This window comes from Dermacentor albipictus, chromosome 10, assembly GCF_038994185.2.
Source record: "Dermacentor albipictus isolate Rhodes 1998 colony chromosome 10, USDA_Dalb.pri_finalv2, whole genome shotgun sequence".
Taxonomy (NCBI): Eukaryota; Metazoa; Arthropoda; class Arachnida; order Ixodida; family Ixodidae; genus Dermacentor; species Dermacentor albipictus.
In genome coordinates this window covers 21,910,737-21,923,242 of record NC_091830.1, presented here as the reverse complement: position 1 = coordinate 21,923,242, position 12,506 = coordinate 21,910,737, and the positions used below count along the sequence as shown (strand labels likewise).

General features: G+C 44.3%; 1 protein-coding gene across 7 annotated transcripts in view; it reads right to left on the bottom strand.

Moving 5' to 3' along the window:
* Positions 1 to 12,506, bottom strand: part of LOC135919679 (galanin receptor type 1-like) — a 214,602-nt gene that overhangs the window by 186,372 nt on the left and 15,724 nt on the right. For 5 of the 7 annotated variants that reach the window (XM_065453525.1, XM_065453523.1, XM_065453529.1 and 2 more), the window contains exon 1: positions 8,396 to 8,804. The exons of the other annotated variants lie outside the window; for them this stretch is intronic. The gene's annotated coding sequence lies outside the window, so the exon portion shown is untranslated. Of the gene's footprint in view, positions 1 to 8,395; positions 8,805 to 12,506 lie in introns of those variants that run through there. 7 annotated transcript variants of the gene reach the window in all.

Below are 12,506 nucleotides of genomic sequence, written 5' to 3'. Positions count from 1 at the left end.
GCACGAGTAATTTCCCCTTTGTTGTCCTTCGTGTCAGTGTTTGTTGGCTTCTTATTAGCACTGTATGCAAGGTGTTTTAGCGAACACTTTCAAAAATTCTTAAAGGTGCCTTTGCGAAATAATACGCTTATAGTTCATGGTGTGTTCTACTCGATGCAGCAGACACTACTTCTACAAAAAATTGAAATGATCTACTGATTATCAAAACTTCGCTACTTAACTTCCTAACTAATTACCTTACAGCCCATATTCAAGCCGGGGAGTTCGCAAGTCGGATCAACTTGGAACGAATTCTGAGGATGACCCCAGTTTTAAGGCTCGTAGTTTGCGGAGAAATGATTATGCGTTTGAGGTATTTTCGTGCTTGGATGCATAAAAAGACGTTTTGTTAAGAAGTTAACTGGATCGCCAGTGAGTTTCCATGTGAAGTTCAGGAATTAAAATCCCGGAACTGCTTCCATCCTGAGAATTCATTCCCAGTGGATCCGCCTTGCGAAGTCCAATGTGGGCCTAAGGTAATTAGTTAAAAAATGAATGAGTTAGTTTTTGTAAGGTGGTCGATTATGAATTTCAATTTTTTGTGCATGTCAGCCTCTTCGAGTAAGCCAGCTCATGACCTAAATTTGTTTGATCTGTCACACGCAAGCTTTAAAAAAATTTCAAAGTGCTTCCTGAGACATCCAGTATATCGGCTTGGTGCATAATAGAGTTGTTTTCACTTCTCCGAAAGGCATGACAATTAAAAAAATCAATGGCACACTATTTGCATATCGTAAAATGACCGGTAAATATTTCCTTTATTGCCGCAATGCTGGACGACAAGTGAAGAAACGGGAAACCTGAGCCTTCTGGAGAAGGCGGTGGTATGACGTTCGTTTCGCCGCAGGGTGAAATAAGGAAAAGAAATGGTTGATCCCTTTTTCGGAGTAGTTGGTCACAACACGAAAGTGAAACACGTATAAGATGCAGTGGGCAGCGTCGTTGCACATGCACAAATACAAGTGCACAAATGTGCACAATCTCTTATTAATCACTGTGCTGCTCGAAGGCAGAAGCAATATGACAGCGATAGGAAATACGGGAGGCCTTTGCTGCGACGCCGCGTTATCAGCACGCCGGAGCCAACTAGGTGTCCCATGTATATCCGATGCTACGTTAAGTGCGTATGTGGCGAAACTGCGTCTTTAAAGCCCCGGCAGATGCCGGTTAGGCAAGCGCGCTTATCGAGTGAAATCTCTGGACTGAAATTGCAAAGGGGCCGAAAACCGAGCGACCTGGCCGGGCCAGGCACACCGCTTCCCTCTGCCCTGCCCTTCGTAACCACTCCTCCCGACACCCCCTTCCCCCCGCCTTCCACGGTCGCCCCCTACCTTCCCCTTCCGTCTCAAACGACCCTTCATTGGCCATGCCCTTTACAGCTCCCGCAGCCTCACAAAGCTTAAGGGTGAGACACAACCGAAAAGTAGGGCTATTTCACGGGAGGGTCAGGAAATTTGCGTTTTAATGAAGTCGCGACGTACGTCGATGGGACAGATTTTGCTGGAGCTCGGCGAAGAGGATCATCGTGTTAAAATAAAGAAAGAGAGAGAAGAAAGCGTACGATGGCGCCCGGAGAGAAAGTGGATAATTAAAAGGGATGTACGTATATTAAGGGAAAACATTCCGAGTGGCTAGACCGCCTCTAACAATATTGTCTCCGGCTGAATTCAATAGTTTTCGCTCTGCAAACACGCCTGTAACTATGCGGGACTCTGCCAACTGTGATGGCGTCGCGCTTCGGTTCCCAAGTTGAATGCGCCCTGATGCAGCGAATATTGCGTCCTTTATAAGTTAAGCTTCCGTTGTGCCCACATTCTTTATTTCATTATTGCGTTTTTCAGCAGTACTGTTCAACCAGAATCAATATTTGGTAGGACCTTGCGAACTAGGCTATAATTTTATTTCTTCTCTCGTGTTCATCGAAGTTATCCTGTTTTTTTAACTTCTGCAGTACCTGACCCGGTGGAGAAAACCTACCCTAAGGCACACCAGCCCTGCCCACATTCTTTCTTTTTGCCAAGTATTCCTTTTTTCTAGTTTCTTAGCTGTTTTTCTAAACTACTCAATGCACCTGCTTTCAACTGTGCGATCTTGAACATTGAAGTCGATTCATTTAACTTCAATGAAGAATCTCTTTTTTCTTGTTTACATCAAAAAGGAATCACTTGGGGACACCGCCTCTTTAACTTTGACCAATGTTTGAAAACTTTGTGTCACTGCAGCTGGTACATACGCTGATTCTAAAGTTGGTTCATTAGGATAGCGCTGGTCTTTCTTTTCATGAGGGCTTCCCGGAAGGTGAGGATAATATCTGCACGAGAAATCACGTTGTACAGGTGGGTAATGAAAATGATACACTTACTACTTTTTTCTATTGATTTACTTAAGTACACGCATTCTAGTTGCGAAATTGAGTTCCCAAAGGACTGAGAAGGCCACCCATCTTGCGTGAAGAAAGAAGCACACTTTCTCACTGATTCGAATTATTAAACGTTTACACTCTCTCTGTCTCTCTCCCAAAGGCAGCTTTTACCCGCTGCTCGAATGTCTGTTATATTAGAACCAATTAAACTGACTGGAATAACTCAACTGACTTAATTTTTTCATTCACTGATTTATTGATTTTTTTTATTCATTTATTCATTCATTGACTGGAAGTCTAGGTATAGTGAAGTCACGTCTGCTTAGGAAACTTCTGAGGGCTCGAGCCACTTGCCAATTCTTTTCCTAAAATTATGATGCAAATTCCATAAAGATTTACGCTGACGCTTCCCAGGGAGATTCGTTCTTGCAGTTCGGGAAAATATTAACCGATTGGTCACACTGACTGGTCCAGTTCGTACCGTTTCCCTTGTCCGGCATCTGCAGAGGCTACAAGATTTTTTAACGTTTGCTCAGGTTTTACCCTTTCACAGCTAGTTATCAGCGCAACACGTCTGCCCCGTGTGACATGTTATTTTTCTCAATTGATTCTATCCACTAATCCTCATAATTCTTGACCAGTGGCCCACATGCCTGGCCTAAGCTACCGTAACGTCTTACAATTTGCTATTTCCATCCCGTCTACAAAAGTCAAGAAACAGACAAAATATATCAGGCACTACAAGCCTAACTTTAACACCCTTAACTCTAGGCTGTCAGCCTTCCTTGACCGCTTCCGCATAACGCATGTCGATCTAACAGTTCAAACAATGTAGTTTTCTTTTTAACTACAGAGATGCATACCAACAGCAAATATATCCGCTTAGGTTAACTAACACCCCTTGGTACAACAATCATATGAAGGGATCATCACACGAAAAGGCAGATTTTTCCCTTCCGCCATAAGATGAGTAGACGCTGATAGATGGTTTGCGCATGTAAATACGCTACGGAAGCTTATAGCAGCGCATTAAACACGTCTTGGTTTCCCATCTTTAACTCGGCCTTACCGCTTCTGATAAAAACTAGTCCAATACGCTTCTTAAACATTTTAAATTGTACCAAACATAACGCTTAAGCCTCACAAACGATTCAGTGGATCATATTCCTAATTACTTTGGCGCTTCTCTACTCAACAACCCCGTCTGCGTAATAATTCGTCACAGTGACTATAAGCGAATAGCCCACCTTTTCATCCATAAGCTTTCTGATGATGGATATGCTTATTTTGCCACTCTAAATTGCAATATATCTATATTGTACCATGAAATAGTAATTTACTATTAGTACTGTTTATCTCTATTGTTTATTTTTATATGGTTACCCGTATTACCCGTATAAGCTCCGGCCCTCTGTAAGGCTTCACTGTAAGCTCTAAGGGTACTATAAATAAATAAATAAAAAAAATAATTGAAACGCACAGGCACGCTTGTACACATGCAGAGAGATAGAGAGTATGGAGTGAGAAGGTCAGCCAGTAAAGTAGACACCCTACACAGTCCATAAAGGAGGAGAGAATAGCTATTTGAAAGAGAAAGAATCAAGCAGTTCCCTGAACACACGGGCGCACAAGGAGATTGCCATCTGCCAAATACACCAGTAAGACCTGCGTGACTCGGATTGCGTTCCTATGCCTCCGCATCAAGTCCTTAGCAAATCGCTAGTTTGTGTTTGCCTTCGTAGGTCGAGGGGCCTCTTTGATGCTGACCATATGCTGTCGTATAAAAAATGGATATGCATGTTTCGACGTGTTGGAAGCGACGTGCTTTGAGTTAACAGCGCCGCAACATGGAAGCGTGACCTGGAAACGCGGTAAGCATCATGGCGACCACCGAGAGAGCCCCGGAAACTCCTTAATACCAATTTCATTTCTATACATCGCGTCGTTTGACACGTCGCTGACGGCTGCCGTGGCCATAGCGGACCTGTCATTCGGGCGTTTCTCATCCGTCAAGGGCAGCGCCGCGGAACGCTTTTCGGGCCCACCCTACCGCGTTCGCGGATGACTGGAAGGCGCGGGCAGATCGAACTGTTCCCTGGAGAAATACGTCAATTCCCGAGATGGCACACGACGTAAGCGCACGTCATCTTGAGAGAATGATGTGCGGTTAGCGGGCCAGAACGAAGCAATATTTTGATCAATCAACGATAAAGCAGGGAAAAGCATGTATATATATATATATATATATATATATATATATATATATATATATATATATATATATATATATATATATATATATATATATGCCTGCGTGTGCCTGAAGCGGTACGGACAGACAGACGGATCAAATCATCATTTCTGTCGAAATTTCAAGCATTGACAGTAACAGCAATGTATGAAATGACTGCATGAATTAAGGTTTGCACTGTTTAATTGGCCGTATAAATTGATTTGAACATTCGCTTACTAACTAGATTAGCAAGCATTGTCACAACCAATACCTATTCGTCTGCTTTGTCAACAGTGACATCCGGACTGCCACAAGGCTCCGTCTTGGGGCCTTTACTCTTCTTGATATATATTAATCATCTCACTAACTGTGTAACGTCATCATCAATTTATCTGTTCGCAGACGATTGCGTAACACACCGAAAAATCACTAACCCTGACGATTCAGATAAACTGCAAGGAGATTTTCACAGTGTATCACTGTGGTGTAAGAAATGGCTCGCGAAAGAGAACGCCAGCAAGTATAAATCTATGCGCATATCACGTACGGCCAGCAATAGCAATCAGTGCCGATATGCACTGAAAACTTCATTGGCGTTAGTTAACGCTCACAAATATCTTGGCCTTCACATAACTAATGATCTCTCGTGGAATATGCATACTAACTATATTACTGTCAATGCTAATCGAATGTTAGGATATCTCCGCCGTAACATTTCTACCGTTGCTATTTCGGTAAAATTGGCACTCTGCAAAACCCCAGTTCGTTCAAAGCTAGAATACGCATCTGACATTTGGGATAACAATCAAGCATCACTAAACGTAAACCTTGAAGCAATTCAAAATCGATCAACTCGCTTTATTTTATCTAACTATTCCCGCCATTCCAGTGTTATATGTATGAAAAAAAAAAACAATCTGAATCTGCCAGATCTCGTGCTCGTCTTTGCTCGTCTTGCCTATTCCACAAGCAGGGTGTTCAATGGGGCTGGTTGGTTCATCTTTTAAATAATTCCACAAGGTTTATCACTCTAACCACGTGCTCAAGAATCAACTTATCACCCAACCTTTCTACGTTTCATCCCATGCTGACCACAGATATAAAAATACCATCCCATCCTGCCGAACGAACAAGTATCATAATTCTTTTTTTGCCCCACACAAGTTTCGGCTGAAACCACTTCCCTTCTTCCATCATTCAGACCACAGATTCAATCAAATCAGCAGTCTACCACGCTATCGCTTATAGCTGTCTGCACACCATTCCCTGCCTATTACATCGCTTTTTATGTACCGCTTCTCTCTGCAGTGCCTTAGGGCCTTGAAAGTATGCATAATAAATAAATAAATTGTGTTACACGCGCAGAAGCAAATATCAAGATATTTCAATCGATGACCGCGAACACTCGAACTCACAACGCTAGCGGGCTCAACAACACAAAAACAAGTGGATCACATCTGCTGCCACTTCTTTCAACGGGTTTGCGAAAATTTTGGTTACTAAACCTGTACCACTCAGTGCACGAGAAGACTATTCACATGCAGCCACAAGGTATCTCGACTCACCCAATCTCTCCATCCGCAAGAATTTATCGCCAATCTAGGACGCGGGCGGCGTGCGCTTAGCCGCGGCCAGGCTAACGGCGTGATGTGCACTCACCTGCACCCCCCCCCCCCCAATCCTCCCTAGCGTGCGCTCCTTCATGATACCACACACTCATCCTCTCGAACCCCAACCTTGCATGTTCTTGATCTCGTGAACTTAAACACTGGGTGCGCATGAAGCCGCCACTCTTCTTCGCTTACTCTGACGTGCTTGCCCTCGCACTCATGTCAAATTATATGTAGTAAGACCTTATAACAGTGGGACTTTACACGCAATTCCATGGCAACAGGGACGATGATTGGGATAATTCATGAAGAGTGCAATGAAACTGTTGAGTATTCTCCAGTTAATCTAGCTTGGGAAGATCTGTGACCGTCATTCCTATACTGATTTAGATATAGACGTAATAAACTGAAAGAAAAAAATGGCCAGAATTCCAGAAAAAATCGGGCTATAAGTCTTATGACATCAACTGTTGTTTCTGTTGATTCGCTGCTCAAGATAAAAAAATCCGGGAAAACTCATCCCACGATAAATATCGACGCTGATGCGACATGTTTAGTTTTTACCGCTCTTGAATGAACCTGACGCCAACATTGATCACTGGGCACATGCAGCTAGGTTTGTCCTGCCCTTGAGTGAATCTTTTTGACGCCAACTTGATTAACTGGGCATGTGATACTGTAAATCATATAAAGCTGTGATTACTGCATTGTTTTTTCACAACCATCGCTAAAGTGCATCATGTGCACACATCTGGAGACCTCAAGAACTAAGGCGTGGTCTTGTCGACAGCAGAACGACCACAATGTTTTAAGCTTTTTCCTTCTTAATGACAGCCCCCTCAGGCTCTAGAATAAGGCATCCGAGAAAATGAAAGGCAACACAATGGGCGCTATATATGCGGATTATAATACAAGAGGAAGGCACACAGACGCCCAAGTTATTACCAGTGCACTTACTGTGCTGTTCTTTCTGCTTCGGCAACCTGTACGCGCGCGGAAACCGAAGGGCTAAATTTGTTGCATTTGGAAACGTCTCATCAGAATGATCTTCCGCTCGATGTAAAACTCTGTCACGTGATACAAAAACCTGCATTGCTAAGGCAGCCATAAGCCAGAGGCTGCGTGGGCCGATCTTGATTTTGTTCTCTCTCTCTCTTTCCCACAAGCAGAAGAGCGCGCACACTAGCACACACACAAACAGATAAGCACACTCAGGAAAACATGCTCAAACACGCCAGTTTACAAACGTACAAGCACTCACCCACAAACACAGACAAAATACTTACGGAATAACAACCATGCACGAAAACGACAAAAACACAAAACAAACTGACTCGAAGACAACCATACAAACAACATACATAAGAGCACACAAACACGCCAAACACGCCCGCTTAAAAAGTTTTGCGAGAATAATGCACCTAGAAGTGACCCCAAGGACGATGACCTCGTCTCCTCTAAGTGGTTTTAAATTGAGACACGGTTCTTCGCGTGCAAGGATTTGCAAGAGCGCCAAAGCTCAAATGCACTTACGGGAACTCCCCCACGGTGTCGAAGCACACGTCGTGTGTTTCTCGAGGTACGAATTGGCTTGACGAACGAGCGTAGGTAGCGAAGCAAGCATCCACGCGCTTTGTTGCCGTATAAAAGATAACAGAGGAAAGAAAATAAACCTTTATCGAAAAGAATAAAATGAACAAAGCACATGTAACAACGCGAACGTTGACATACCGCTAACATTTATTTAATAGCGCTTGCCCTGTCTCGACTAGTCCCTCGTGCTTACTGCGCTATGCTACTTGTATCGCGATGATTAACTAAAATACTCAAACCTATTTCCTTTTGCAGTTTTACTTGACGGACTGGCGACGAAGTGACGCTTTCACAAGTGCCTCCCCGTTGCCCACCAGTCTTTGTCGAAGCAGTCGAAGACGAGCCGTCTTCACTCAATCGACCAGAAGACATCTAATCCGTTTGCTGGTTACAAAGTAGAAAAAATAGGTTTAGTGGTATTAGAAAGTCACCCATGTAAAATACCAAAAAAGAACACTCTGGCGTTCGAAGGTGCCTCGATAAGCCAAAAAAGACGCGACAACGAAAGCCGAGTGGTGACACCTCATGTAATGGTGTCACCACTCGGCTCACCACCACCTCACTCCAACTCCGTTTGCAGCGACGCGGAGCCTTGTCGAGTTCAGCAGAGCCAGGGAAAGGCGGCCCCAGCCGAACGGGATAGTTCCTTCCTAGAGCAATTGCAGTAGTCACGTGATCGAGTTTCTGTCGGACCTCGCCCGCGCTTCCAGGTTGATGGTGGCAGCGCCTCGAAGCGCTCAGACCTGGAGCACGGCGCTGTGAAGGATCCGGGGGAATGTGTTCCGTGTAGTCGATTTCGACCCGACGATTGTGAACCGCACCGCGACAGTGCTGTAGAACGACCAGTCAACAGGTATCCATGACGTCATGAAATTTGGCGGCACCTGCTTGGACCTACAGCCACTTTCTTTTATCGGCAAAGATAGACTACGCTGTATTCTAAGCAAGCCAAAGATTTCACTTAGGGCAAGGTATATGTAAACTGGTAGCGAGGCTTCCATAGAAGCCTGCATGTCAAGGAAATTGCGACTCGTTGCAACCGTCACCATCTACGTATCAAGGGGGGGGGCGCAACTACAGCTAGCAAAAATGATAAAATATAAAATTGACGACACAACCGGAAGTGGCAGTGACGTCTAGATCTGGTGCTTGACGCGAATGTTTGAATTCCTTCAGTCTCCGGCATTTCAACGGCTACGCCAGCAGCTATTTTTCTTTTTAGGCTGAGGCGCGCTTGCGACTTGCCTCATCTGAAGCGCCAGCCTGTAGTTAAACTATAGGAGTGGCGTATCTCTTGATGTGAACATATTTAGGCTGCTATTGAAGGCAGTTGCTCTTTTAGGTTCCTTAGGAAGGTAAGCGAATAGGATAGAAATAGATGACAGAGCCACAGAGGTTTCAAAGCAGCTTCACTTTCATTTGTCTAGAATAATGCAACCAATACATCTGACCGAACCGATGTTTCAATGGATGAAAAGTGCTATGGCTAGCCCACAGTCGTAATGTATATCAACATATGCGAAACGTTTTGACAGAAGCATTCGCAATTCTGCGCGACACTACGTATTCGTGTCCAACAGTTGTCAGACAAGACAATATTGCCCCACATTATCACTTAAAAAACATTCAGCCTGTATTGCGGAGAGTGAACGAACATAGCCCGACGTTTCTTGGCGAAGCTTTCCGCAATTATCGTCACGACGAGACACAAGGCGTCGGATGCCGCAACCTGAACTTCGCACGAGAACAAAAGACCTGCCCACACAGCTTTTGCCTCAGAATTTCTCGCGCTAGCTCACGCAAAATTTGAAGCGCACGCCACACTTTGAACAAACATGCAAGGAAATTTAAAAAAAAAATATCTCGGATGAAACCGCCGCGTTCGAGCTTGTTTGCACACTCTTTCCAAGTCTTGCCCCATACTCAGTGGTTAGTAGGGGTCACCCAGAACGAACTAATGAATTGCGCGATATAAAAAAAATACATTTATATGTAAAAATATTTGAAACGGAATATTTACTCCTGCGACAGCATTCTGATTAATTCTCGAACGCTTTTTTTCGCATAGCTTTTCTAGTTTCAGTGTTTGTCCGCACCTCACCTAGTCAAGCTTTTATCGTGCTCCGCTAACTGATGTCTACGGCAATAGGTTTGGGCACGCTTTTTGTTCCAAGCTTCGCGACCAAATTAAAGGGACCTCGCTTAGGGAGCTGTAAGAAGCTTCAGTGAGGAACAATAAGCTAAGCAAACAAAAAATGAAAAGGTAGTCCGATATATGTGACGTCACACTGACGTGCCGGCGATCGCGGGCTACGTTCCATGATCCAACAAATGGAAGCTTGGCTTTTGAATTTTTATTCATCTGGTAAATGAACTTCCATAAATTTACCTGCCACAATCGCGATCTGGCACTGAGGTATACGCCGTAGCGGGGGATTCCGGATTAACTTCGACCACTTGCTGTTCTTCAACTTTCACATGTGTCCAAGCTCTCGATGGTTTCGCATGTCGTCCCCATCCAAATGAAGGCGGGCCCGACCGAACCTGCAACGTCAAGCACTGCCGCGGAACGTCAGACTACCTGCACTAGCGCTGACCGCTTTCATCAAGTAATGAACCTCCTATCGCGAAAGTAACGTTCTGAACGAACACTTCATCCGTTTGAACTGATTTCTTCTTTCTTCTTTCTTTGAGTGGGACAGAGGAGGGTAAGGGTGCCTGCAGTGCTTTTAGACGGGTCAGTCGGTTGCGAGATCCCTTATTCGTTCTCAAACGCCCACGCTGGTCACCTGAAAAGGAATTCCTTTAGGGCTCCTTTTAAAGACTAACGACAACGCAAGGCCTTCGATTTACGTGTCACGCTTTGCATACCTGGCTTTTTCGAAGCACCCACAATGTGGGGTATTCAAACCGTTTACGTAAGTCGAGCCGTATACCTTTAATCGAACGTGGGAGTCATTAACTGCGCCTTCAATGCGCAAACTCTCATTGTGCTGTAATCGGAATTGTTTTAGGGCACTGCCGCTGAAGAACAACGAAAAAAAAGGGCGGAAAAGAGAAGAGTCACTGAATTTGGGCAAGGAAACACGGCACGCGTAGTTACTTTCGGTGTTTGAAGGAACAGGCACATCTGCTTTGCTGATTAGGTGGATGCTGTAGAGTCTAAGACTTGCATATCAAATTGCTCATTTATTTTCCCACCCATAGGAAGTCGTCTGCTTCAGCCTTGCATTCCCATCGTCTGCTCAGTTCGTGATAGCCTTAATGTATAGAGCTTGCTATTTCGCAAGCACGAAGTGTACGAGTGCCGGTCCAAAGTTGTGACGCAATGCCACACGTGTTTAAGCAGCATTACGTTTTCTCGCCTTGCGCAAAGTTTGCTTTGCACCGCCAGCAGTTCTGATGGTCTGTTGCAACTGTCTAAAACGAATAACTTCCATAGCAGTCCTTCGCACAGCATATTGGTTTAGTTTTGCGTGCGCGTGCGTGCGCGTGCGTGCGTGTGTGCGTGTGTGTGTGTGTGTGTGTGTGTGTGTGCGCGTGCGCGTGCGTGCGTGCGTGCGTGCGTGTGTGCGTGTGTGTGTGTGTGTGTGTGTGTGTGTGTGTGTGCGTGCGTGTGTGTGTGCGTGCGTGTGTGTGTGTGTGTGTGTGTGTGTGCGCGCGTGCGCGTGCGTGTGTGTGTGTGTCCTTTCTTCAGGAAAGAACACGCCAAAGAACAATGCGTATAGTTGAATGAAGCGACGTTGCGTCACTAAATGGGATGGTGCTGCCTCCAGCCTTGATGTGTGCAAAACGGTTGAGCAAAGAACTGTCCCATACCAAGTTTTCTTTTCTGCGCTTTTTCATACATAATAGCGTAATTATACGGATGGCTACGTCTTCGTAAGTTAGTCATGACAGGATATTATCGAATATGATGAATAGCATTCATCATGTAATGCCTCGTATAAATTATTTCGGGGTAGAGCAGATAAGTAATGATCTTTCCGACGTGATTGCTCACGAGCCCATCCGTGATACATTCCGCGAACAACTATCTCACTATACTTAGCATCGCTTGACTAAGCGCTCCGATAAAGTGATGTGTATTCTTTTAGTGATGTTTCAAATCAGTTATTATTATTATTATTATTACTTTGCGTATGTGTCTAATTTGAATAGTTTTCTTCTGGTTAGCCCAGGTGGTAGAGCGACAGCTCCGAGAACGCATTTGTTGCTGGTTAGAATCCGGGAACAGGACGTATTTTTTCTCCACTGTGAAGCTTAGTTTCTGAGAAGCTCGTACGGGCTTTCTTTGTAGCTTCGTGCTACAGTCGGGCGTAGGAGATATTTTCGCTTTTTTTTTCGTTTCATGTATAAACAGTTTACGCTCTTTTTCGCCCATACTTCTAGGTATACCCGCTTGACGTGATCCGCCAGCCAGCGTCTGCAACGTATACGAAATTAATTAATTATACAGTTATTATTATTATTATTATTATTATTATTATTATTATTATTATTATTATTATTATTATTATTATTATTATTATTATTATTATTATTAAGATAACAATCGCGAAATAATAAGAAACGATATGTAGGTGTAATGTGTGTTATTACGTGCGTGCATGTGTGGAGATGGGTGCAGAAGCTGTCTAAGCTCCACGTTCAAGAACGGGCCTTGCCC